Genomic DNA, 23,386 nt, shown 5'->3' with positions numbered 1-23,386 from the left:
TTCAATTGTTGTAAGTGACCAGAGGAGGGAGGGAGAGAGGATGCGTGACTGTTCATAGATAGATAGATAGATAGATAGATAGATAGATAGATAGATAGATATAGCTATAGATATATAGATATATAGACTGACATATTTACAAACATTAACCAGTTCACACACACATGCGTGTGTCAACGGTCAACTGTTTCAATTCCGGTAACCATTCTGGGGGGCTTTCTAGGTGCAGTCTGTGGTCACCGATGGTTTGACTTGCCCATCTCAGCCTTGTTGCTGCATGTGGCATGTCCATTACTCACATTCTGTACTGGAATTCACCTTGACGCTTATATCAGCAGGGATACTGGATACCATTTTTCCTCATTCCTCACTCTACCTAACCCACATAATATTGGGGCAAAGGTAAAAGAGAAAGGTTGGTGTGAAAGGGCTTTATTACATTGAAACCTGTCATACATGTTAGTAAAAGATGATGCAGAAGTAGAAGAACATGATGAATTCGGTGACGTGGACTTTACTGCGTGCCCTCAAGGAGAGTAGTGACTACCTCAGATCTGCAGAATCTCCCAGTATGTTACTGAGCAAAATATTTAACTCTTATACTATAATAATCTTTTTAAAAACCCTCACTTTCTATGCCAACCTTGTCTGCCCTCTTTAACTGGCTCTCATTACCTCCAAAATTTCTACAGCATTTTATTTGCTTCTCACATAGCAGAGCATTTCATCGAGGACTGAACAATATAGCCTTTTTTTTTTAATTTAAACTCTCCTGTAGGTTCTTCAGTAGCATAAAGATTTTGTCTCTTCTTTTTGTTTCTTGCAAAATACCCTAACTCAGCAATGAGTGTAATGTAATAAGAACAATATTTGATTGACCAATAGTTTTTGATCCATCAGTTCATCCATCTTCTCAAACGTCTTCCTCAATCCACTGCTGATTTAAATCGATAGGATATGGATACAAAGTTCTTTCTCTCTTAATGTCTCTGTTGGTAATTGTACATCTGGTTCTTTAGCTCTGAGCTTTTCTTATCATTTATTTCCTATTTTATTATTGATAAACTGCTTTTTTCTTCTTCTGCTTTGACACTGGGTGAAAAATTTTAAGCTGAGATTGAAATCATCAAGTTCTAAGAAAAGAGATTTTACTCTTCAGAGGAGCTCTTATTATTTTAATGCATAATTATAATTATAGTAATGCTCATTGAGATAATTCTCTAATATTCCCAAACAACATTTTCCATGAGCAGGTTTTGTTGTTAATATACCATAGATTACTGGAAAGAGCAAAGCTATTAATTTGATGCATTTGGGTTTGTTGCCAACTAGAAGAATTAGTTTCTGATACATTTAGTCTACACTGACTCTCACTGATGTTTAGCTGCATTTTATACTGCAGTTGTTTCAAAATTATGTGGCAAGGAGAAAGTTGGGAAAAAATTGAAAGTCTAAATCCCCATACATTATTTCTGGCTTCCTTTACATATTATTGTTATTTCAAATCTGAATATATTCAGAATGAGAGAAATAAAATTAAGGTGTAAGGGAATGTGAGTTCTGTCCTAAATACAATACATATAAAATATAACGTAGAGTATAGATTAGATCTCATATGTATTCAGAAACTTTGGGCAAGTTAATACTCTGGAACTCAATTTAAATCCATGTATGATAAAGAAATAATTCCATCTATTCGCTTTCCTTCTTTCCCTTTATTTATTTCTCTTCTCTTCCTGTACTTCCTTCCTCCCTTTCGTAATAATTATGTTCAAGACACCTCATAAAGTACAACAAAACCCAGCTTTACTTCACTTTTCATCATGACTTTAACTTGGGTTGCCTGGGAATAATCTTTTCCCATTTCAGGATGAAAATTTGAACAGATTCCATGTGTGTTTTTCCAGCTCCTTCTTAGGTAATTATGTAATCCCATAGTCATTTTCCAGACACCCCCCCCCAAAAAAATTAATAGTTGCAGCCAATACTCAAATGAAATGAATGCTTCATTCAAATAATTATTTCAGAATACGACTTTGTCCCTTCTCCCAACTGTGACTTGTGTTTACCTGCCACTTGCTTTTGCAGGAGGTGATCTGCTCTCAACTCTCTCTGCTGAACCCCTTTCCCACCTTCTAGCTATTCTTGAAGGTTGCCATTTAGAAAAGCTTTTGCAGAAAAATCTAGATCAATCTCACATGCTCCTCAGTTCCTCCATCTCTGCTTCTAACTAGATCCAATTTTAAAGTCACCATCTCGGTTTTCGGTTACTTGCTTTGCCTCCACTGAGTCACAAAGCAATGATTCAGCAGGTGCCATAGCCATGGACTGGGTTACACTTTCTGTCTTTGGCTTTGGTACCCTTCCCTGGTTTTTTGGTACTTGATGTCACCCCATCCCACAGAGCCCTGCCATTCCGAATTTAAAAGTCTGCTATATATCGCCTTCTCAGATCTGTAAGAGGATAAACCCCTTGTTCAAAGACTGACTGTGGCACTCATGCCTTCCAGCTGATCATGTGGTTAAACTGGGGATTCCAACTCAGCTTGGCCAGCCCGCAGGGATGCTACCTTACACCCTGCCCAGGGGTACAGGATACAATATGATAGGTTCAGTTGCCTGCAATCACGGGTCTTTGTAAGTCGTTACCTAGGCAACGGGCTTCCCTCCCAAGAACCCCATGTGCACCCTTTTATCCAGAAGACGTGCTTCTCCACAGACCAGGGACTGCCTGGCTCTGTAACAGGAGAAGAATGGTCCCGAGTCCAAGTCAGATTTTAACCATGTCTTTCTGGAAGCCTCCCCTGTTTTGAATTAGACAATAGAATGCTCTAATGAAATTAATGGTGACGGGTTGACCAGATTGTATCACTCATTGCAGACCTTGGTAATGGCAGGGGAGATTCTGGGAAAGGCCATTGACTAATGATATCAGAAAGCTTCTTAGGCTCCAGATCTTTTCTCTTCCCCAAATGCTAGTCTCCAAGCACCAGGGTCCCCGAACCTGCTGGCTCCTGCGCACCCCGCTCCTTCCCGTAGCATGCACAATGTGAACTTCTTTCCGCCTTCCTACCAGCAGGAGGCCAGATTTCTTTCTCTCAGTCCTCTCAAAGGGATCTCAGCAACAGAAAGCACTTTTTCTTTGAAGATTAAAAGCATTTTCTCTCCGAAGAAAATCTATTCTCATTTACATGTACTGTAGTTTAATAATAATGGTTAATCAACTTTAAATCATGGCCTTAGGAATTGAAAAGAGGAAGACGAAGGACATTTATTTTAATAAAATGTAAATTAGAAAGTGAAGATACAATCTTGTTTTTCCAGCTTCTTAAATCAGGCTCTCCACAGGAGGATTTAATCTGAAGAGATAAAACGCATTGACTGAGAGCATCTTTGGGTATTTGACTGAGGAATGAGGCCACGAGGGGAAGTTTATCTTTCATGGAGGTGAATTCTCAAGTGGACAGATGTGTAGACAGACGCTCAGTCTTTGTGTTAGTATAACCGGTTTTATTTTTCTTTCTAAAGACTCTGTTCAACATGAGTAAGGTAAAAATATTCATTAAAACCATAGATCATTGCCATGACTTCTTGACAAATTTATTGAAATCTCAGTGAACACCAGTATAGTTACAATCTACTGTAACAAAGCTTTACTTATTTATTTATTTTTAATGTCCTTATTTTCCCCTAAACAAATTTACCGTTAAAACTAGCGGGACAGTAAGGATCATTTTTATGTTTTTCTTTATAGATTTTGACCATTTTTCAAACTGATCTGAGGACAGACACACATTGCTCTTTAAAAATGAAAATGTTAGCATGTTCTTTAAGCAGTTACACGCGCGTGTGCACACGTGTGTGGGGGGAAAGGAGAGTCTGTGTGTATGCTTGGGCCTACATGTATGGGGCAGAGAAGGTTCAATCATAGCTCCATCCGCCCAGCAAAGAGCCCTAGAAACGCAATATCCTAAAGCATTCTTTTCTCCTTAGAAATAAGAGGATTAAAATCAATGATAATCATCTTCACAAGTGAGAACAGTTTGACAGTCCAAATGAAGTCTCTAATCTGGCCGTCATTTCGCCCAGTTGAAAAGTGAGGTTATTGATCTGAAGTAGCTGGTTCCGCCATGAGACTCTGGCTTTGCCTCTGTCGGAAGAGGACCGTCTGCCATGCTCTACGCACTACAAGTTTCCCTCGGCCGTTTCTCATTTGTTTTCTTGTTTGTTGCCTTTGCATCGGTGTGGGGCACTAGCTGGAATATAGAAAATTATTAACAAATAGGCATCTAAGTATTCGTCCCGTACATGTTACGCCTGCAGTTGGTTATCTGCTACTAGTCAGAACAGTAAGAGGTCACGTCACACATAACAACCGGTCATTAACTGAACAACTATGAGGCAGCTGCTCGGTTCTACAGTTCTGTGGTTTAATCAATATAAATGCATGCTTGTGGCTTAGATCATGTATTTGTGTATTGTAAAAACTAACGCATAATTTCTAAGAAAGTTAAATTTAAAATAATATATTACCGCTTACGGCCATGCCACCCTGACCAAGCCCGATCCCGTCTGATCTCGGAAGCTAAGCAGGGTCGGGCCTGGGTAGTACTTAGATGAGAGACCACCTAGGAAGACCAGGTGCTGTAGGCGTAAAAAATGAAAAAATAAGGGATCGTAAGCTGACAAGGTCTTTGCAATCTGTAAGGTCAACCAAGGGTTGCCTTGCCTAAATATCAATTAAAAATAAAATAAAATAATATATATTCATTTGGTTGTAATTAAGTCATAAGCATGGATATTGAATGTAGACAATAGTGAAATGAGATTTTACCACCACAAGGCTGGGTGCTGCCTAGGGGTTCAGAGAGACTTGGGTTCGACATGTGCTGGCGAGGTTCTCTAGGGCAAGTTACTGCGTATCTGCAAACCTACATGTTCCCATCTTTTCAGTGGAGATGATAATACTCACTTTGTAAAATCCCTGTGAGGAACTCATGAGACAGCATATGGAAAGCCTCCCGCTCAAGCTTAGTGCTCAAAAAAGGTTGGTCGTTGTCTAGTGTCCAGACCTGTTTATGCATGCTCCACCTCTTCTAGGATTCTCCTCACTAATCGAGTATATTACAATCATCTACGCAGCCAGAATACTCATAGATAATTTGGTAAAGGTGACATCACCTGGAAATAACCGCTCCAGAATCATCTCCTCTTATGTCCTGAGTTGTTGATCGTCCTTTCTTTTTCCTATGAAGTGGGCTTGGAACTTTCTACCCTGGGTCACAGGGTAGGGCGGGGGCGGGGGGAACATTCTATATAAGCATCAAACCCAATTTGATCCTTGCTCAATTCTCACAAGCCTCTTTTTGCCAACAATAATTCCGCAGGACATCGCGTTACTCACTGGGATAATTGTTTCACATATCAAAAGCTGCGTAATAAAATAAGAAAGTCCTCGATTTTAGAAAGCTCCCTCTGGCTGGGCTCACTGCGAAGAGCAGACTGGGGCAGGGAAGGTATGGGGGCAGAGACGGGTTAGTGGGCTGTCGGAACACTCGGCGTGAAACGTAATGAAGTCCGGAACCAGGGCGGAGGACGCCAGAGGAATCTAAAGAAAATCTTATCCAATGTGCTAAGACAGAATTTACATAGGGAGAAGATCAATCCTCAGTAATAATCCTAAGAATTAAGTATAACTGTGAGCTTCTGAATGGGGTATGTGCTAGGAAAAGAGAGTAGAAAGAATCATTCAATCCTGCTGCAAAGTAGGAATAAAAGATTCTGTGGATTGTGAATAGAATCGCGCAGAGATTTCAGAGGAGTTGGAGTGTTATTTGTTAGTAATCCTCTAATGACTCACAGCCTGACAGTCGACAAACGCCACTGCTCTGGGAATCGGAAATTCCACCTCTCGGCGCAAACACGCATTCGTAGCTCCGCAAATGCCCAGGGAACGTGCTGGCCTCTGCAAACGGCGGTCATGTTTACTGAGCACCTACTATGTGCCAAACACTCGCTTACCCTTTTGACAGTTTTAAAAGCTGTAATTAGTTCCATTGTCTGGATGAGAAAATTAGGGCTCCAAACACTGGAGTGATTACACAGTCAGTAAAGGACTTACCTGGGATGTGAGACCAGGCTGCGTCTAACTGCGAGCTGCTTCTCATTCCACGACTCCATTTTTTTCTCTAGATATATAGATATATATGTGTACGTGTGTATATATATGTAAATTCTATTTACAATATATGATTTATAAAAATGTAAAATATAATTATATAAATTCAACTTTTATATATATATTCAATTTCAAAAAGTTACTTAAATTACACTACCCCAAAACTTAAGTCACCCCTTAACATCTGTGGGGAATTGGTTCCAGGACCCTCACGGATACCAAGACCTGCAGATACTCAAGCCTCTTAAGTGAGATGGGGTAGAACAATGCATACAGCTAGCACTCTGCACCCACAATTCCCACCTGCGGATCGGAAATGCTGTTTCTGATCCACAGCTCGTTGCATCTACAGAAGTGAAACCCAGGGATACTGAGGGCTGACTGTATCTTTATTGAAAACAATAATTTGCGTGTAAGTCTACCTGAGCACTTACATGTTGTTCAAGAGTCAACTGTATGGAGTCACAGCAGTGTTGTCTATGATTATTAATTGAAAAAAATGTATGGTCACACAAAACCCTGTAAACGAATGTTCATAACATCTTTTCATAATAGCTAAAAAATTGGAGATGACCCAGTTGTCCCTCAACGAGTTAATGATTAAAAAATTTGGTATATCCATACAATGGAATACTACTCAGCAATAGAAAGAAATGAAGTATCGATACATGTAACAGCTTCTGTGAGTCAAACGAATTATTCTGAGTGATAAAAGCCAATCTGGAAAAAAAAATCACATACTGCATGACTCCATTTATCTAACATTATTGACATGACAGAATTATTGGAATGGAGAATAAATTAGTGATTTCCAGGCATTAGGGACTCGGATAGTGGGTGGCAGCAAGGAAGTGAATGTGATTATAAAAGGGTAACGCAAGAGAGAGCCTTGTGGTAATAGGTACCTGAATCTACACACTTGATAAAATGGCATAGAATTAGAGAGCGAGCAAGAACGAGAGGGAGCGAGAGAGAGAGAGAGAAGGAAAACTGCAAAGCCTGACTGATATTTGTGGATTGCCTCAAGGCCGATACCCTGGCTATGATTTATGCTGTAGTTTTGCAAAATGTAAATAGTAGAGGAAACTGCAAGGGTGCACGAAACCCCCCAGTATTATTTCTAACAATTGCCTGTGACTATACAATTATCTCAATGGAACTCATTATAGCTTTTAAAATTTGTTTAATCTAAAAAAAAGACACCACATTTTTATTGGGTCTATAATGTTAATAACAATTAAAAATAATAATAGAGAAGATTTTTAAATGTACATACAATCAAATGCACTTTTTGAAATAAATTACTTTGTATTATACAAGTAATACACATTCGAAATTTCAAAATGACAAAAAAAAATCACCTACCATTTGACTACTCAATAACCACTTATTTTTAGTATTCATTCTCTCAGAAAATTTCCTCCACATTTGTACACCTTTTTTTGCTTTACAAAAACTGTATTATTCGGTTTTACAATCAAGTTTTTCAGTGACTAAGTGTTGGCAAACTTCGTCACAACTCGATACGTTTACGTTTATTGTGTCATTTCAGTAGCTGTTCGACATTTTCCTGGGACAAGTGCCCAGCAGTGCGATTGCTGAGTCATATGGCGGTTGCATGTTCACTTTTATAGGACGCTGCCGATCTGTTTTCCAGACGGACGATGCCATTTTACATCCCCGCCATAACGGATGAAGATTGGGTTTCTCCACGTGCACACCTTTAGTGGTGCCACATTTTTATTTCAGTCATTTCGATAGGTATGTGGCGAGATCTCATTGTGACCTTCCAAACAGTTTTGGAATAAAGAAATGACTGTGCTCAGTGCTAGTAGTTGAAAGAAAAGACTAGTCCTTTCATAGTCCTTTTCGTTAGCTTCATTCCATTCGACGGTATAAATCCACCTGGAATCTATAAGAAAGAAAAGAGAAATCCCTTATTCTCATTTCAAATTCACCAAGTGAACCGTCCTATTCTTTAGGGTTCCAGAACAAGTTTCCAATAGTTAAGGATGGCTTAGGTCATGGAGAGGCCTGCCTCTCAGTGTTCTGAACAGTTTTTAGTGCACAAGAAGAGATTGGCATCCTGGTCCGCAGGTCAGCATCCTTGGGTCAGTCCATGCAAAGCTGTCATAGAGATAGAACTGAGCCGAGTGTATTGATCAGGCAGGTTTTTATGAGCTCGTAAGCGTGCAGACCAGACCGGAGCCTCGGAAAGTTTCCTAAATAATGATGGGCAGTGCAGAGCCTCAGAATGAGCGCCCGCCCAGGGGAATACTGAGCAGCTACATGGGCACTTAGCTCGCAACTTCGGCAAGAATGGTGCCCGTTTACAGGTGAATGTTTCACGTGGAAAACTTTGATATCCATAAATATGATCAAAGTATTTACTTTAAAAATATGTAAAAACACTTTAAGAGATTTAAAACAGTCTTTCTCTGTCTTTTTTTTTTTAATGAAAACACTTCTTCCTAATATCATCTCAGATCATGTGAGATATAAAATTAATGAGTTGAGCCTGGAGAGTCACAGCAGGTCAAAGTTACTTCTCCCCAAGAAAGAAGCCAGACACTTCTCTCTTTTACTTTAAGTGGGATTAAAAGGAAAATCAAAGACCTTCAAAATTCTCTTTTTCTCTCTCTCTCTTGTTCTTTCTTTCTCTTTCTCCCGCCCCCACCCCAGACACACAACAATCGGAGGCAGATGAGTATATATTTACTGGATTAAAGTACAAACAGTCGACAATTTCTTACCTTAAGCATCAAAATCTATTCAATCCAGACATCAAAATTAGATTAAAGAGATAAAATTGAGTGTTTCATGAACAAAGAGTCATTAGTTGGGGCAACCATTGTCTTATTGCTTTTCTCTCTGTTATTAGTAAAATCAGTTACTAATCATTAGAGATTACTCAGTAATTCTTTTCAAAACTTGCGAAGTAGGATTCATGAGATCATAAATACTTTATGATCGGTATCTAAGTATCTTATAGCTTCTATACTTCATTCACTAAAAATATAATGCTTAATTCCAACACTATGTATGCGCCTTTTTTTTTTTTCACTTTTTAAAAATCATTCTTTGCACGCATTATTAATCCTGTTTAACTACTAAAATCTACCTTTCTGCGGAGGAATAGTAACTTTTTGCATAACTTGTCTGAAGTCTGACAGCCAGTCACAATCCAAACCCAGCCAGTCTCCACCCATAATCACCGGCTTCGCTGCCTCCCTGCGTCTCGTACCTTCTAGATACTGGACAGTCGCTAGCTAAGCATGTCTGCAATGACTTCTGATAAATATGCGTGACTGTTATTTCTCCAACTTTTCAAAGGTCTTTTCTCTGTCAAGGAAATGAGCATCACAGCAAATGAGGACGAGTAGTCAAAGCTAAGGAAAGTGAAATCCATGCTGGACGTCAGGCCCAGGGCTGCCCCCTGCAGGTGTGGCATGTGAGTTACAGCTGCAGACGCTGGCCAGTGGAGGGGGGCCGTGAGGGATGAGTGCAGCTGTCTTCAGCCTGTGTTGCAAGAGGAGGGACACCTTGTGTGGCACTCCTGTGTCTGCGGCACCTTTGTGAAATGGCAAGACGCGTGTATAAAATTTACTCAAAGTTCCAGATACCCATGAAGACTAACAGCTTCTCACCCTCTCTCAGAGCTGCCCAGACCCTCTGAATGATCATGGACAAGCCATTTTTTCTAATGTCTTCCTACCTCCTCCCACTTGAGGACCTAAGCAAAAGATTCTAGAAACTGTATTTGAACTTGTAGAATGGCCTTCATCTGTTTTCAGCTTTGTTATGTATAATTAATATATATAAATCGTATATTTTAGGAGATACAACTTGGTGTTTTGATATATGCATATATTGTGAAATAATCACCAAGTCAAGTTAACTAACATATATATTATCTCCCATAGTTGACATCTTCTTTTTCTCTTTGGATTCTGTGTACTGTAGTCCTAAAGACAGATTTACAAAGAAAATCACACACTGATGAACTTTCAGCCATTGTTATAGAACCATTTCTACTCCTTAAAGGAAAGAGAGAGAGAGAGAGAGAGAGAGAGAGAGAGAGAGAGAGAGAGAGAGAGAGAGAGAGAGAGAGAGAGAGAAAACATAAGGAAGAAAAGAAAAAAAAAACCTAAAACAGAGACCATACTCACTCACAATTGCCACTCAATTGGAGTCTGACCCATAAAGAGAAAAAGCCTAAGATTTTAGAACACTACTCTTACTTGAATTTTACAGAAGCAAATTCCCCTCAATAAAAATTCTCCAAGGGCTGAAAGAAGCTGAAAAGAACATAAATTGTGTCTTAAGAAGTTTGACTTGTGACTTGAGGGCTTGGCAACAAATCTATTAAAAAAGGATTTTATGGTGTCATTGTTTGAAGTCCCTCATATTAAATATGCCATCTCTAATGGTAAGAAAAGTAAATTTAAAATTGATTTCGAATTGAAGAAAATTGGAAGGAAATTTGGTGGAATTATTATGTTGTCAAGAATTCTTCACATTCTCAATAATTTAGAAGCTAATTATTCTATTCTAAGACTGTTCAGACTTTGCATTTTTCACCTTCCTGTGGCCTTGCTCTCTGACCACCTCAGAAGTGTCTTCTCTGAAGGACAATGGGCGGAGGAAAGAGGACACTCTATTCTGCCTCACCGGACAGTGAAGATGACTCTACTGACCTCAGTGAGGTTTGGGCACAGTCCAAAGTTACGGCGACTTGTGGTCAGCCCAGGACCCAGCTCCCTGTGCCCGGCTGTGTACCATAAACACAGAGATGGAAACATCATGGTACTATAAATGCGTAATCATATGTTAGTCTTATACCATGTTCCGTTTCCCTCTTAATAAACGTGTAATATGCATAATCATAAAAAATATGTAAGTCGTATTAACAGAGTCTCTACTTCTGCTTGCTGGCTTCGTATCTCCTTTTTCCTTATGCTACAAAGCTTCATGCTGGGTTGAATAACATCCTCCAGAAATTCATGTCCATGTGGGACCGACGAATGTGACCTTACTTGAAAATAGGGTATTGAATTGGTGTAACCAACTCAAGATGAGGTCCTGTAGAGTTAGAATGGACCCCAAACTCAATGATTGGTGTCTCTGTAAAGAAAAAAAGAGAGCTTTGAGGACAGAGGAGAAACGGCAGAAGGGTACGTGAAGATGGAGGCAGAGGTCGTAGCTGTGCCGCCACAAGATGAGCTCCACAACTTGCCAGCCACCACGAGAAGCCGGAAGAAACAAGAAAGAATTTTTCCCAAGGGACTCTAGAGAGAATATAGTCACACTGACACCTTAAGTTTGAACTTCTAGCCTCCATGACAATGAGAGAATAGATTTCTGTTGTTTCAAGCCACCCAGTTTGTGGTATTTTATTACAGGATCCTAGGAAACTAGTACAGATAGTCTATAGATTTTCCCCTCGGTACAGTCTTTAAAAACATGCAGGAGCCATCTTCAAACCTGGAAAAGGTAAGATGCAAAGAAATGATTGATAAACACAGGATTTTGAATTGGTTGGACACCGCCCCTCGTGTGGTCTGTATTCTTAGCACGTGTCTGTCTACATTCTAATTGTTAGCTTGACTGTCTACTATACTGTAAGCTCTGAAGAGGACAGTGTCAAAGCTTGGCTTATTACTGCTTTATCCCCAGAGCCATGTACAGTCCCTAGCACACAATAATTGCTCAATAAATATCTGTGAGAAGAAGGGAAGAAGGAAGAGAGAGTGTGGGGAAAGGAGAGAGAGAGAAAAAAAAAAGCCAAACTCTACGAATAAAGTTGAATCATTCCTTCTAAAGATCTTATTTCCAAAAATATCGATGATGTAGGGAACACCTAGGAATTCAATGCTATGATCACAGGATTAATTCAGCCTTTTGTTCTAAAATATAATTTACCATTGCTGGTCATGAGGTAATTAAATTTTACATCATTTTTTTTATGTTCAGCATTAGGAAAACACAATAACAATAGACTTTGAGCATCAGTAGGAACTCTAGAAGTAATCTCTTCTATCTTATTGTAGTATCCGTGAGGAAGCACAGGCTTAGAGAGGTGAAGCGGCAGGATCTGTGCGTCTTAGCTTCCAGCTGTGCGTCTTTCTTGCCACACACCTTGTCTTCCAGGGCGTGGAAGGTGAGGTGTAAGGCTGTCTTCGTTTACAAGAATATAGCTTCTAGCCCTGATGCCATCTCGTGTTGCAAAAACTTTAACCTGAATAGAGGCAGACTTCTTAAAGTGAAGATTTTTCTTTCCTATCACTGACAGACCATCAGAATGAAAACAAAATGGTCTTCGGACCTGCGTCGAGTGCTCTTCTCAGACGCTGGCCACGGATTAAGGAAGAGCCAACTTCTACATCACTCGCTTTTCTCATCAGAATATGATGACTCTTCACTCTCCTTTGTTTCGTCATTCTTATTTAAAATATTGCCGAGAACCAATACCAACTGTGAACGCTCTGTAAAATTCAGAACGTTTTGAGGATGTTTTCAGGCTGCGGTGACTCGAGGGTTTTGAGCATCCGTGAGCTCTCGCCTGGTCTCCAGCCGGCCGCCCGTCACACAGCCCCTCTGACTGCAGCTCGCGCACCATCGTTGGGCTCACCTCTTTTCTGTGTCCTCATGCCCAGCACTGAGGACATCCGTGGTGGTGTTGAGCTAAGTGTCATGTCAAGCCAATTCAGTCCTGTTGTTTCTCTAATTTAAAACAAAAATAAGTGTTAGTTCACTACGGCAGGCAAACATTCTTCTCACATAAAGAGACTGGTGTCTCAGGCCAAGAGCTGAGGATTTTCAAATTTATGAAAGAAGTTGCTGCGTAGGCTGTTTGTTCTCAGGGCAGGGTCGTCAAAGACCACTCCTTGTAAAAACAATGATAACACAGTTCTTTCAGCAAACAATGACAAATCCAAACAGGTTTTCCGCCCCCCATCAGAAATATTCCCAAAGTTTATCAGGGGTCAGATCTATTTTGACCAGCTCCCCTTTTAGAATACTTCAATAGCTAGCCCATAAATATCTTCTGTTTACTGATAAACAGCCATAATTTAAATAACATTGAGATTCATTTCCCAGGCAGTTTATTAGCTTCTCTGAGTTGATTAATGCGTCATAAAGCCTGCTTGAGGGAAAAAAGATAGTGATTACATTTTTGTGGGTTTTTTTATTCCAACTTTATAACTTTACTAATTTATATCACAGTGCCATCTATTGGGCTAAATGCACTTTTCAGCGGGAGTCAAAACCATTTACTCTATTGGCCTCAAGAGAACCATCAAATTAGTTTATTAGTAGAAATTATAATTATTCAAAAGGAATATTCAATTTCAGCACGGTTTTAAGCTCCACAAAGAATGTGGAGGCATCGGTAGTAACGAAGAAATAATTACACGATATAGTCTAAGTTATTATGATATCGTATTGTGATTTTTAAAAAGCATTGTAGCAACACTTCCTAATTTTAGATTCCCGTATTCTCTTGAGAAATGCGTGGTGTAAATAATCAAAACAAATACAGTTTGTGATGAGGCAGACTCTCCCGATCCCCTGGAAATACCCAGGAGATATTTGCTCTGTGCTTCCTTTGCATCTTGCAATGACACCCAGCGTAGCAAACACAGTCACAAACATCAACAGTGTGTGGTTACCATCTGCTCATATGTCTGTGTGCGTGATTACATTGTGGATTTAGTGGGGCAAGGACTGTACCTTTTCAGGTCTGTATTCCTCCGTCGGGTACACAGCTTGGCTGAGTATTGCTTTCCAGAGTGTGGGAGAGTCTCAGAGAACGTTTTCAGACCTCTCTGCCCCATCAGCATGTTATGCTCATGGCTCCCACGAAGAAGGCAGCCATTTAAAAAAGGCAGCCATGGCAGATGAAATTTGGACAATGCATAATGCCACCCTCATCTAGAAATCTCAGTTCGCATTTCAGAGCTACTGAATGAATCTTTAAAACATTCAGTCCATAAATTTTATCTCTCTTGCAAGTATTATTTTTCTTCTGTAGTGTGCTTGTCTTACATATTTGCATATAATCAGAGTGTAATAAAGAAAGGATCTTCATGTGTGAACACAGGTCCAGAGGTGGTCATCTTTGAGATCTGTACTGTGTTTGGTAAACTCTCTTACAATAGACCTGCCTGTAAATATCTTTGAATTCACAAACAGGCTTTTCTCCTTTTTCTAAGAGAAACCCATACGCCTTATCTATTATACATTTTACTATGGCGATTTGCCCTGGAATGTGAAACAGTCTGTAATCCTCTGTGTTTGGGGATTGGCCACGCTAGGGATAAAAAGCTTAGTAATAGAAAAGTATCTTCCCATCATCTTCTGAATTCAGCTACATGGTAGCCTGCTACTGTAGAAACATGAATAATGTTCATTTGGGTTCTTTGCCTTCTCCATCTCCTGAGCTTTTCATAGATACTATTCCTTTTGAGGAGGAAGTTCCTGAGAACAAAATAAAGAGACCCTATGAGGAATATTTAACATTAAAACAGTGTATTTTTCCCTTAATTTACAGGTAAGACATTCTTTCCAGCTACTCTTTTTCAAAATAAATTTATTTATTTATTTATTTAAATTAGTTTCGCGTATACAGCACATGGGTTAGACATTTACATAGTTTATAAAGCGATGCCCCTAATTGCTCCTTCTCTCCTCTGTTTTTCCACTTACTCTTAAGACTCATCCCCTGGACCAATCGCTATTTGAAAAGATTTTTCGTTTGAGCTGCAAAGCAGGAATATTTTGATCATGAGGATTTTTTAAATGTAACCAGAATGTTTTCTGGGACTACCAAGCTTTTTTTTTTTTTTTTTTTTTTTTTTTACTGTATTGGATAATGTCCAAGGATGAAGTTTTCTATGTTATTATTTTTGGATTCATTGTGTATTATTTATTAAGGTAGTAAAAAACAGTTTGTCAAACCGTACCATAAAATGGTTATTTTAATTATAGTTAATCCTCATCTGTTTCCTCTTAAATATGATTATTTTTCTACCTCCAAAAAAAATAATATGATAATATGATAGTTGTCAGATGGTTAGTTTTCTGCTATATGCCTTTTTTATTAAATAAAATTTTTCCTAAGGTTTTATTTTGTTAATAGATATATTTCCACTTTACTTTTATAATTATCAGGTTTGTAATATATATACATCGTTTGATTAACTGTGTACTATTAATAATATGTAATTCAATTCAGAGGAAACATATAACATACAGAATCTCAGGAAATAAAATGAGCATAAAACCCAATTAATACATACATTTTAATTTATATAGATATGGTGGAGTAATCAGTAAAAGATTTTCAACTTAAAAATATATTACATGAGAATAGAAATTTTGGAGAAAGTGGAAATTAAATATAAGTTTAAGGGGAAGAGAGAAAATAAAAGTTTTCTATGCTAAAGAGCTTATTCATTTATTTTTAACTGATCATAGATATTAAATCATTCTAGATTTGTGTTCTATAAAATACAATTAAATAGTGAGATAATCTTACTGTTAAATGTTAATATTTACAATATGTCAGATAGCGTGTCCTTCCAATATAATGAAAGATCGACCTAAAAGATTTTTAAATAGAATATGTAAGTTTCTTTATTACATATACTACATGAGAACACACTGCCCTGAATAAAAAGAGACAGTGCTGGATTTGCAGAAGTGTTTTAAAAAAATTTTTTTTAATCTCCTTAAAATAGAAAACAAGTTATTATCAATTTTAAAGCCCTTAACACTCTCCCATATTGGGCAAGACTATCACCCTTCAATAAGCATTTCCGAGGGCGAATGGGCTCCTCCCAAGTGGGAACTTAACTTCCAGGTCAAGGTTCTCAGCCTGTTTCTTACCAGAGAAACGAGGATGTTCTTAAAACGGGGAAAAGGAAAGAAAAGAAAAACGTGTAAATTCGGTGGTTCAGGCGTGAACGAGGGGGATGCCACCAGGGGGGCCCCGTCTTCAGATGTCTCCTCCCCGGGGGACGAGAGCTGGGGCACCAGCAGATCTGACTTCAACTTCGTCATCAGGTTCCTGCACCGAGGCTCCCACAGTTCATCACGAATGTAGCCAGGGCACAGTCTGTGGTTTTCACCAAGATTTAGGATTTAGGATTCTTTAAGTACTTGGTGGCATTATGCATCGCTTGCCAAAATAAAAAAGGTGTTAACTCTCAAAAAAAAGCAACTCGGCGACAAGGGCGTGGGTATGAGCAGCAGTGTGGCAGGCTCTAGAAGCGCGGGAACTGGTGTGTGCCCATCAGTGTGACAGGCGCTATGTTAATGACAGCAGCTCACAATATCATTTTCCTTTTGTGCAGTGAACAAGTTTAAGTTAGTTCCAGGGTTAAACAGTTTGTCTCTGTGTTAGAACCAAGGGGTGACTCTGTCTGTCCATCTGTAAAACCTTGACTACTTCCAAGGGACTGTCACCCCTCTCTGCTGGAAGCTGGCTTTCAAAAGGAGAGTGAAGAGAAAATAAAGATAGGTTTGTCATCATTGCCTTTTGAAGTACATGGCAACTTTTCTGAACCTGATGGAATTATGCAATGTGAGGATAAATCCGTTAAATTGGACCATAGTGGCCTCTTCTGGTAAAAACGAAAATATCAGAAATCTTTGTTAAAAGTCATAAATAACTGCTTAATATAAAATTTAAAGTAGACAAAATTAATTACTAAATATTTAGAAATGATATTTTCTCCTAAATACTAATTCAAAACATGATACCACGCATGATCTTTCTGGGACAGTTTTTCTATGTGTCATCACAATATATTATGTTATGAGGAGAGTATATTGTACTGAACACAAAGACGAGTCTTATCTGTGATATGATCTTAGGTAATTTCTAATCCTTTCCAGGACTCCATTTCTTAATATGTGAAATAAGGAAGAATATGATAACATAAGAGATATCACAACCACTGTTACATTTGATAGCCACGGCATACAAATAAATGCCATCTATGTTATTATAATGATCTTTGTCACAGTCTCATGAAATTCACAGAATGGGGTTACAGATCCCAAGTTTTATATATATATATATATGTATATATATTTTATGTTATTTATTTTTATTAAGGTGGTATTGGTTAACAAAATCCGGTAAGTTTCAGGTGTACAATTCAGCAGTAAGGCATGTATATATTTACAGTGTGTTCACCTCCCATAGTTAGATTTCTTTCTATCACCATATATTTGACCCCTTTTACCTTGTCTACCTCCCCTCTTCTCCCCTACTTCACTAGTAACCACTGTTCTATAGTCCCCTGGTAACCACTAGCCTATAGTTTATATCCATGAGTTTCTGTGTGTCTAGTTTGTTTGTTGCTTTTAGGTTTATATCCCACATATAAGTGATACCATGTGGTTTCAACTTTTTCTGTCTGGCTTATTTCTCATAGCATGATTATCTCGAGGTCCATCCATGTTGTCACAAATGGCAGTATTTCATCTCTTCTTATGGCTGAATAATATTCCATTATATATATGTACCACAGCTTCTTTAGCCAATCATCTATCATAGGACACTTCAGTTGCTTCCATGTCCAGGCCACTGTGAATAATGCTGCTGTGAACATCGTTGTGCAAATACCTTGGATCCCAAATTAGAAATGTGGATAGCAAGTCTCAAAGGACCACATATTACATGACCTCGCTAATATGAAATGTTCAAAATAGGCAAATCTATAGACACAGAAAGTTTATCAGTAGTTTTTGTGGAGAAGAGGGGAGAATACTGTGATTATGAAACGTATTCTAAGGTTAGGGCCTTGGCAGGCGCATTATGGTAGAATTCGTGGGGTCTGAGAATCAGCAGAAGCCGAGTAAGTAACCAGAGCCTTGGAGCAGAACCCCAGGCAGAAGCGACGGCTCGCTGAAGGCCAGGCCCCCGCAGACTGCCGGGCTCCGTCACACGCACCTGTCACGCTAACTTCCCCGCACTCCTGCTCAGGTAGCAGCTGAGTCTGACCTGACACTAAACGGCGAGAGATTTTAGTATTAGGTGGTCTGGTCACTGAGTCTGTTCCTGAGAGTTATGTCAAAATTTCTCCGTTTTGGGGCATGTAACAACGTAGAAGCAACAAAACATTCTGATAGATAGTTAAGTATAAGCAAATACTCAAGAATACTGAGGGCAGAGGCAGCCCCGGGGAAAATGTAGCTTCTGCTAAGTCGGCGTGGATGTGCTATTCTGATTGGGGTACTAAGGGAAAATGTGATATCGGCAAACATTGGCTGGGTCGGGAACATGGTGGCAGCTTCTGTATTGTGGTCTTCATAAGGATCTTTCAGTGCATACTATGTGCCTTTTACAATCAAAGAAACTGAGACTCGTAGAGGTTAAGAAATTGTCCAAGGTGGCCAGGCTACTATGTGGAAGGACCTGTGAAGACAAAGTCTATTCTAAGGAGTCTGGATCGTTGCATGGGATCTTTGATGTTCATGGGTCTTGACGTTCTCAAAAAATTACCATAGCCCACGCCTTGGACAGCTTTTCAGAAGTCGTTCCTGTCACAGGTATCAGCAATACCCCCAGCATGCCTTAGAAATATGTGCTTCAAAACAAGCATTTTATTAAACTCATTTATTATATTGGAAAGTTCTCATAACACTTCGATTTCACTTGTTTCGATGCAAGACTAGTTACACAGATTCAGTCTCTCTCTCTGAGTGTGAAAATAAACACCCAGATGACTTGGTGATTCGTCCCTGGGGATTGCAAGTATGCCTCTGAAATGGCACAGAATCTCGGCTGAATCTCTTGTGATGTAAATAAGGAGAATTTCTTTCCTGTTCACACCCAGCCACACTTCCCATCCTGGAGTGGGTATCAAATTGTCCATTAAACAAAAATACATAAAACATGTTTAGGTAATATTTCATTCAAACATTAATTTTTTTAATAGGATATTTTTTTCTCATTGAGAATTTCAGTGTAATTCTTTTCTGTTCCTCTTATTTTTAAAACATTTCCAGACCATCAGCAATACTTATCCTAGAGAAGGCTCACTCAAAAATGCCCTAAAAATCACTGAGTTTTGTGGCCTCTGTATTCTAGAGCCAGCATAGTTGATACTTCAGAAAATATTATCGAGTTTAATTTAAGTCACGTTGAAATAATACATTTTTTAAAAATCTTATTGAGATCGAGCTTGCGTCATTTCCTGTTTACAACGAGTAGAATTTTTATAGTCTTGGCCTAAAACAAAGCCAGGCGGATCAGCATCCAGTAAGCCTGTTAGGTAGGAAGCTTGTGAACCCTGGTTTTACACTTTCCACTCTACACAAATGTACTCTCTGAGAATAAAATCATTCATTCTGTAAATGGTGGGTGCTCATTTACTCTTTCTCCCCTGTATTCCCTTCGGTCTGGCTGGAGGCGACGCTACCCCTTAGCAGGTTTGCAGCTGCTGGAGATAATTTTGCTGGGGAATGTTTTCAATTCTGCAAAGTGGAGGATAACTTTTCCCATCAGGGCGCCCAGTTCAGTATTTGCTGCTCCTTTTCTCGTTGGCGTCTTCCATCACACAGCGTAAGTGGACCCTCCTTGACGAACGAATCAGACTCAGAGCTTTGATCATTAACTGACCGTGGCTTTTACTGCGATTTTTAAGCTGAATTTCAGTTTGATATTCATCTATCATCTTCACCACACTGTAGATTGTTGAGTGAAAGGATGTGCCTCCTTCACACAGAATTTTTACTGCCTCGTGCATGGAAAAGACCCTTAATAACTATCGTAGAAAATATAAAATTAACTAGCAGTTTGTGCATTGAAAGGGCATTGACACTGTGTCAGACGCGCAGTCCTTAACGTGAGCAGATAAATGAAGTAGCCTCTTCCCGTTCACGGATGTAGTTCATGAAAACTAGGACCAACAGCTGTGGCTCATGCATCATCTGGACAAATTAAGGAAGCTCAAAGCCAGCATAGCTAATTAAACAATGACATCTGCTTAGAAACTACATTTACTAGTCCCCACGTCTTAGCCTTTGACAACCCCTCCCATCTACTCTGTGGAAGCACAATCATCACCTCCTCATCCCAACCCTTGAGCATCTCCCCCTGCGCCTTCCTCAAACCCAGCAGGCTGAGAAGCTACAGGCTTTGTTACTCAGCCAAGAATGTAGAAAGGTTGGGACAAACAACCAAGCCTTGGGTTTAGCTGACCAACAAAAACAAAGTGAAACAAAACAAAACAAAAAACCTTCACTGTGCAAAACAATGTATTTTAAGTGTGGTCTCTGTAGCTTATTTAATAATCACCCTTCTACACCTGCATGAACTGTTTTACTTGAATTTTTAGAGTAATCATTTCTTCTTTGGGTGATAATCCTTCTTTTTGTCTAAATTTATCCCTTACATTATCCACCTAAAAGATTTTGTAATTTCACTTAATAATTCCCTACATCTCTGCAGGATATTAATTCTTAATTTTCTTAGGTATTCATTATTTTCTATCTGTTTAAATGATAAATTCAAATAATCTTTTTTGTTTCTCTTTGCATATTAACCGTCGGGTGCCAGATCTTTGAGTTTATAACTCTGCTGGCTCAGCTGCACATCCTCAATCCCACGAAGATTTAGAAATCTAACGAATTAAACACCCTCGCACACACTTAACCACTGAGTGAGCGAGCTCCTCTAAATTCTCAGTTAATATGCGATCCTTGTAGCCCCGCCCGTACCCACTGCAGTTCTTACCCATTTTCCACCTCCTGTTTTTCTCCTGTTAGGGTCAATTCAGTCTGCCTTCCTTAGAGATTCCAAGAGAGGGTCTCCAGCATGCCCATTAAGTTGGTCATTGGGAAATACATGACATTTGCCCTTTTCCTCTAAGTTCAAACAGAAGAAGAGAAAAACAGCAGATTCCACCGACGTCACCACAGTGCTGATGCTCAACCCAAGTGCCACCGTCCGCCTGGCCAGCAGCGTTAGTGCCGGCGCTTGATGCCATCGTGTCTGGCCAAGGACGTTACCACCTCAGTTGTTCCAGCCACAACTGTTAAGATGTAAGGATGATTTTCTAGATCTTTGATCTTCTCTTTACCCTTTTATTGCTACCTTACTTAAAGTTAGGTACAGTTCCCTGGGGACTAGAGAATGGAAAAATTTTAAGAAATAGATAGGGATGAGCCCTTAGTTAAACCTGCTCCCTACAGCTCAGTGTGCTGTCCTTGAGATCACCTTGCACACCTGGATGCTCTCTTCTTTAGTCCCAAGAGGCTTCCTGAGCTTCCTCACTACTGACTCTTGGCTTCTCCAATCAGCCAGACCTACCAGCACGTCCTACCATGCCTGAGTGCCATGGTCAACCAGGTGAGGCTGACCTTTTAGGTCTGTGGTTTTCTAAAATATCTTCATTTTTTAAATTTGTATTTGCCCAAAGAATAGTTATTCCTTAAAGCCACAGCCCTGGTTTGTGGCCTTTATTATTTCACATGTAAAATGCAGCTCCCGGCCCCTTCGTCAACACCATGACAGCCTCTGGTGGTGGCTCTCGAGCAGGAACCCACAGTCAGTCACATGGTGCGGCTGATCCACAGCGGGTTACATGAGTCGGTTGTTGGGAACTTTATCTTTTTTAATGAGGCCTACCATAGGCCATGTCACATGGCATTATTTACCATTGTAGAGCTATTAGAGAGCGGGACACGTAGGGATATTCTCTCAATGGCCCCCGAAAGACAACCCCAGGCCTTCATTGGGAAATTATAATTCCTTGACGCAACGCCTGGTTTGGGGGGAGGTGCCAAACATTTTCAGACCATTCCAGGCGACAAAAGAAAGGTTTAATTCTGGCTAAGAAGAAAGACAAGGCGTAGAGTATGGAAAAGCGCAGGAGCTCTGAGCCAGGCCTGTCTCAATATCCGTCTGTATCTAGAACTGTAAAGTGGCTTGCATAACACTGTCACCATCGATGAACAACAATTTCATCATTCGTAAAATGATAATTATTTGCAAGATTGCTCTGTATAATTCAGATGATAAACATAAAGTCACCAGCACAGCGCCCGTACCGTGTAACATAACTAACAACAGTGAGTTGTTATTTTTAAGGCTTTATCGACTTTATTGTTCCCTAGCCATTACTCACTAGCTATTAAAATGTCCCCAATAAAATGTACATTGCCTTAGAATTCCATAATATTGAGAATATGTTGGGGAAAAAAAATGACTTAACCCAATGACTTGAGAAAATTTCTACTTCTGCCATCTGTGGAATATGCCTGAATGTCAATTTTACATGGATCTAGGTCTTAAATGAAATTGGGGTGGTACATACATATGATTCCAACATTCTAGAAAAGACAAAACTATTGAATAAGAATGATCAAGTTAGCAGCAGGAATAAAAGCACTTTTATTTTTGTTCTTTCAAAAAAAAATTATTGGGTGATTACTGCGTTCGCTGTGCCTAGAGGATAGAACTGGAGGAAGCGTGGAGATTGCTCGCTGTAGTAGATTTTTACCCATCGCCCCTCTCCTTATCGGATGGCATGCCGCAGGCCTCTGACTTTCACTTAGATCCAGGTTTTGTTTTGTTTTGTTTTGTTTTGTTTCCAAAAACACAAAAAGAAGTTCACAAAAGGCAACAGCAAAAGCAAGAGAGTAGAAATAAGTAAACGGTGAGTTACCCAGGGTAGCTCCTCTCACGGCCAATGTTTTCAGGTTTCAAGTCAAGAGAGACTTACTGAGAACTATGTTAAGACATTGGTGACCTCCACTAGCGAATCCTCCTTTCTGTGGTCAGGACTCTGTGACACCAGGGAACAGTGTGCCTCTAACAAAGACACAGTAGAGTCGTCCGTACTGATTACCCCATCCCGACTGATGAAAATTCTGTTGTCTGAATTTTTTTGAGGAAAGAAATGATTTTGTCTCCTTTTGATTGCCAAGTAAATAAATAAGCCCTAGTATAGACAGAAGGCCAAGAGAAAAGCTACCTATCTTTGGGATTAAAGAGAAAATATAAGCATCCCTGCAATATTAATCCATGCCTCCCTCCCCCAGCGTACTCGATCAGTAGATATCTTTACACATCGTGAATGGGAAACCCAAGGGAGGAAAAAAATTGGAGGAGAGAAAAATTATGGTTTACACATGTTGAGCCTAATATAATGATGGAACATCATGAATAACTTGATACCGAAGTCGCCT

The 23,386-nt window shown here is 39.5% G+C and overlaps 1 non-coding gene across 1 annotated transcript; it reads left to right on the top strand.

Moving 5' to 3' along the window:
- Positions 1-4,534: 4,534 nt before the first annotated feature.
- On the top strand, positions 4,535-4,653 carry LOC118606011. Its single transcript, XR_004952293.1, has one exon. It is a non-coding gene; the product is annotated as a 5S ribosomal RNA (ribosomal RNA).
- Positions 4,654-23,386: the final 18,733 nt, after the last annotated feature.

The sequence above is a fragment of the Rousettus aegyptiacus genome, unplaced genomic scaffold (assembly GCF_014176215.1).
Source record: "Rousettus aegyptiacus isolate mRouAeg1 unplaced genomic scaffold, mRouAeg1.p scaffold_m13_p_7, whole genome shotgun sequence".
NCBI lineage: Eukaryota > Metazoa > Chordata > Mammalia > Chiroptera > Pteropodidae > Rousettus > Rousettus aegyptiacus.
The sequence above is the reverse complement of the archived record's forward strand: the minus strand, read 5'-3'. Positions and strand labels throughout refer to the sequence as shown.